This window comes from Gekko japonicus, unplaced genomic scaffold (genome assembly GCF_001447785.1).
Source record: "Gekko japonicus isolate JY-2015 unplaced genomic scaffold, Gekko_japonicus_V1.1 scaffold5464, whole genome shotgun sequence".
In the NCBI taxonomy this organism is placed as follows: Eukaryota; Metazoa; Chordata; class Lepidosauria; order Squamata; family Gekkonidae; genus Gekko; species Gekko japonicus.
In genome coordinates, this window is record NW_015163248.1 from 42,833 (window position 1) to 47,966 (window position 5,134).

The window sequence follows — 5,134 nt, forward strand, 5'->3', positions numbered from 1 at the left end:
GGGGACGGCAAAGGATGAGATGGTTAGACAGTGTCATAGATGCAATGAACATGAAATTGAGCCAACCTCAGAGGACGGCGGAAGACAGGAAGGCCTGGCGTGATCTGGTCCATGGGGTTGCAATGAGTCGGACTCGACTGTGCGACTGAACAACAACGATAGGATTTGGCAAGTCTATGTGATGGAATTAATTGCGTACAAGAATGTTCTGAATGACAATACTAGCCAAAAGGCTCAGTTCCCAGCAATTTGGTTTCCATTTCTAGAACACACGACAACCAATGGTAAAGGGCCGAAAAATGTTTACCCTTTAGATCTGTTACAACTGTAAGTTGAAGTTATCCATCTAGTCTGTTAGTGAGCTGTAGTTTTGTTCTGTTGTTTTTTCCCCTCTAAACCAACTGTAAACTGCAAAACTAAGTATCTTCTAATGGTAACATGTATGTCAAATCTTTGTTTCCGCAATAAAAATGTTAATTTAAAACAAATAGAAGTAAACAATACTAAAACCATAAAAAGGGTGTCGAACTCATTTGTTATGAGGGCCGGATCTGACATAAATGAGACCTTGTTGGGCTGGACTGTGTGTGTCATAAAATATAATAAGACAAATGTGGACAAACACGACCTAATCAGAGGACAAGTATAAAGAAAACAGTCCTGAGTGTCTGACCCACAAATCAAGCAGTCAACAAGACTCGTAAAGAAAATGCTGACTATGTACTACAGTCCGAAGCACTACAACACAATAAATCAATGCCTACAAATCATAAGAAAATCCTAATGCAAAGGTACATCATCAATGTTGTCTGTGGATTATATAACGTTTCAAAATTGGATCTTCCTCAGGGCTTATTAAGTCTATATTCTGCCCCTTAATCGTTCCAGAATAATCAGCTCCTTGGTCTCTCTCTTTGAAGTCATATCATGATTAGGCTTCCCAAGTCCCCCCAGGGGGTGGGGAAACCCCCGCCCCAGAGGCCCGTTCCCTGCCACCGCCAGATCGGACCCCGGGGGGAACTCCTCCCCGACGTGCGCGTCACCCGGAAGTGATGTGACCACTCTATGGTTTTCCCTCGTATGGCTGTGGCCCCGCCCCCAGCGTGCCTGGCGTTGTCACGTCACTTCTGGGTGACGTGCATGCGGCGCACGTGCGCAACTGACACCAGCCGGGAGCCCCCCACTCCCGGCGAAAAATGACTTGGCAACCCTAGCCTTCAGCAACATATAAAACTTCTCTTGTTCATAAAGTGCTTTACAACAAGTCATGAAAGATAATACATTCAGATAGGACGCTGATCTCAGTAAATGTTCAGGCTCAAGTATGCTGCTGAGATTCTAGAGGATCCTAGGCGTCTCACTCTTCTCTCACACAATGTAATGCCGGGTCGCGGAGATCTAAACTTTATAAAGGACACAAACACAAAGGGTGCTGCTCAATCACATGCTTCAAACATCAGCCCTCTTGCAATATTCTGTTTATTTAACAGTGTCTGATAACTGACACCTCTTGCTCTGAATTATGGCATCAAAATGTCTGTGCTGTTGCAATCTTGAGTATTCTGTTCAGAGAGAAGCCCTCTGGGGGCCTGATCCAGCCCCCAGGCCGCATGATTGACACCCCCGGTCTACAGCTTGAATGAGGGAATTGCACATTTCTTTGCAGGTATGTGATGTGCCCAAACAGGAAGAAACTGCATGTTTGAATTTCCCTTCTTGGAGGTCTAAAGAAAGGGTTTGTCAAGCTATTGCTCGAGTTGTGTTTAACATACAGTTTAAAAATTCTCTCCCCCCCCCCCAAGTCATTCTGGCCTGCAGCAGGAGACAGAAGGCCCGGAGGGAACTGCGGATTTCTTTGCAGGCCCAAACCGGAGGAATAAAGCATCAAATGCAGCTGCAGGAGGCCCTGAGGAGCACACAGGGGAGGAATTGGTCCCGCCTGTCTTCAAGAAGGAAAAAAAGAGATTGGATTTATACCCTGCCCTTCACTGCCCAAAGGTGTCCCAGAGCGGCTGACAAACTCCTTTCCCTTCCCCTCCCCACAACAGACACCCTGGGAGGTCGGCGGGGCTGAGAGAGCTCTGACAGTAACGGCTCTTGAAGAAGAAGGAGAAGAGATTGGATTTACCCCGCCCTTCACTACCCAAAGGTGTCTCAGAGCGGCTTACAGACTCCTTTCCCTTCCCCTCCCCACAAGAAGCACCTTTTGAGGTAGGTGGGGCTGAGAGAGCTCTTGACAGAAACGGCTCTAGGAGAAGAGATTGGATTTATACCCCGCCCTTCACTACCCAAAGGAGTCTCAGAGCGATTTACAGACTCATTTCCCTTTCCCTCCCCACAACAGGCACCCTGTGAGGCAGGTGGGGACGAGAGAGCTCTTGACAGAAACTGCTCTTTTTTTCAAGAACAGCTCTTATCAGAGCTACGGCTTGCCCAAGGTCATCCAGCCAGGTGCGAGTGGAGGAGTGGGGAATCGAACCCGGTTCTCCCAGATTAGAGTCCGCACACTTAACCACGACACCAAACTAGCTCTCCAACTCATCAGCATTTTGGATTTGCTGTTTGCTTGGTGTGACTGGGCATCATTTCTTAGGACTTGCCGTTGTTATGAGTAAAGGGCACTGAAGATCCTGTCTGGACAGCTCTTGCTTTGTCCAGGTTGGGAAACTCCTAGGGATTTGGGGTGGAGCCTGGGGTGTGTGTCAGGGCTTTGAGAGGGGAAGGGACCTCAGTGGGGGATTCTACCACATAGCCCACCCTCGAAACCAGCCATTTTCTCCAGGGGAACTGATCTGTAGTCTGGAAAGCTGTTGTAATCCTGGGAGATGTCTAGGCTGCACCTGGAGGTTGGCACCCCTAAGCCCTCTAATGAAGGTTATATCTCAAACGTTTTATTGTAAAGGGGAATGCTGTGTTATCTTTCGCCTGTTTACAGCCAGTTTGGCATAGTGGTTAAGTGTGCAAACTCACAGCTGCTGGATGACCTTGGGCAAGCCACAGTTCTCACAGAGCTGTCCTTGAAAAAGAGCGGCTTCTGTCAAGAGCTCTCTCAGTCCCGCCTATCTCACAGGGTGTCTGTTGTAGGGAGGGGAAGGGAAAGGAGTTTGTAAGCCGCTCTGAGACTCCAAGTGAAGGGTGGGGTATTAATCCAATCTCCTCCTTCTCTTCCTCCTCCTCGTCCTTCATCAGCTCAGTTGTTTAGCAATTTGCCCTGAAAGGAATTAAAGAAAGATAAAGAAAGAGGGGGGAAATAGAAAATATGTCCTGGGGGAAGTGCTCTGATAATTTTCTTACTTAGAACGACTTCTGACATCATGTCTTTATTAAGAACGCAAGATACAAAAACCTTTACAGGGATCTTTTAACGTGCGGAGGGAGGGGGGATGACCCACTGAATGAGACATATCCTACACACAGCACTACCAAGGGGAAAGATCGGCAAATTCCATACTGAAGTTTCACCGACTCCCTGGGGGTCATTTCGTTCCGGCAGCCTTAAAATGATATAAGGCTAAAACCTTGGCACAGCTGCTTTATGGAACGTTTCTACACCCACCCTCTTCTTGCTTTACTCTCCAGGAAAGAGTACAATCAAAGTTCCTCAGAGCTGTTCTGCAGGTTCCTAGAGCTATATCAAATGCTTGCAGAAGACTGGAGGCAGCCATTATAAGGGCCGGGTATGCATTTTATCTATCCATATGCGGTTAAAAGGTCACCTTAACCCCCAAGGCCTGTTCCCTCGGATATTTCAAGATAGTTTTCAATCTAGTTGGTTTAAGGACATACAAACCCATATTAACAGAATTGGCCTCTCTCCCCAGGCACCCTTATCCTGTGGTATTTAACGAGCAAAGGGACTAATTAAACAAAGGGATGAGGATATCGAACGGCAATCTGATATTTCTCATGTCTCTGGGTTGCTGCTAAATGTTGAAAATACTGTCGAGCCAGCAGCTTACCTGGCCCCTCTGGAAATAACTGTAGAACGGCATTTACCCTAGCAAGGAGTTTTACACTCCCCTCTTCAATACTTGAAGGAAGGTAGAAGAAAACCCGCTGTACAGAAAGACTCTGTACATGCCCTTTAAGTCTAATATAAATCTAATGAAATAGAATAAAATAAATGGACTTCCGGTCTATGGATTGGCGATGGTGGTCACTCTCCCCAGAGCTTGGGGAGCTGATTAGCACACCCTCGGCATGGAGGGGTGCCACCTCAAGTGGCACTCCCACAGAGCCTTTGTGAAAGGCTCCAGGCCAGAGAGCTTTGAGGGATAGCCTCTTCGATGGCTTGCTGCCAGGGAATCGAGGCTTCCCTTCGCTTTGACGGTCCTACCGATGACTGGCCTTAGGGCACAAGCTAACCTGACCGGGACAAGCAGGGGAGACCAAGCGGAACAACGATTGATGTGAGCGAGTTCTAAGTAAACAAACTTTGATAAACGACACCCCCCCTGGGAAAAGTGAAGCGCAAAGAGGGACACCTCTGAAGCGCAAGGACAGATAAATGCAGTGAAGGGGGAGTGGGAGGAAACAGACAGCGTGTGTATTTTGAGAGACTTACTTGAGTGCAAATAGCAAATTGATGAGTGCTTCAAGCCTGGGAGAAGCGGTTTGAAAGTGTAAACAAAGTTGGAAAATGGCGGCATCCCGAGGAAAGTTTAAAGCGAAGCCTGGTAGTCAGAGTCCAAGGCCGGAAAAGGGAGCTGACGTCATGAAGCTGTTAGCGGATATGCTCAAGCTAGTGATGGATCAGCTCGATGGTATTAACCAGCAACTGACCTCATTAAATCAAAACTTCACTTCACAACAGCGCCAGCTGGCAGAAATGGAAAAAAAGTGGAGCTGGTGGCTGAGAAAGTTACCAAGATGGACACTTCAAGCATGAAGATGAAGAAAAGAATGGGTGAAGTGGAAACGAAATAAAATCTTCAAGAAAATCATTTGTTGCAGCTGCAAATGGAAAAGGTTAATATGATTCTCAGGTTCCAGGGGGTTCCTGAGACAGAAAAAGAAGATTTGAAGAAGACTCTGGGTGAGATTATCGCTCCAGTGACAGGCTTGCCAGCGGAGGAAATAATAAAAGACATGGAGACAGCTTATAGGGCTTACTCCAATTATATTTTAAAAAATA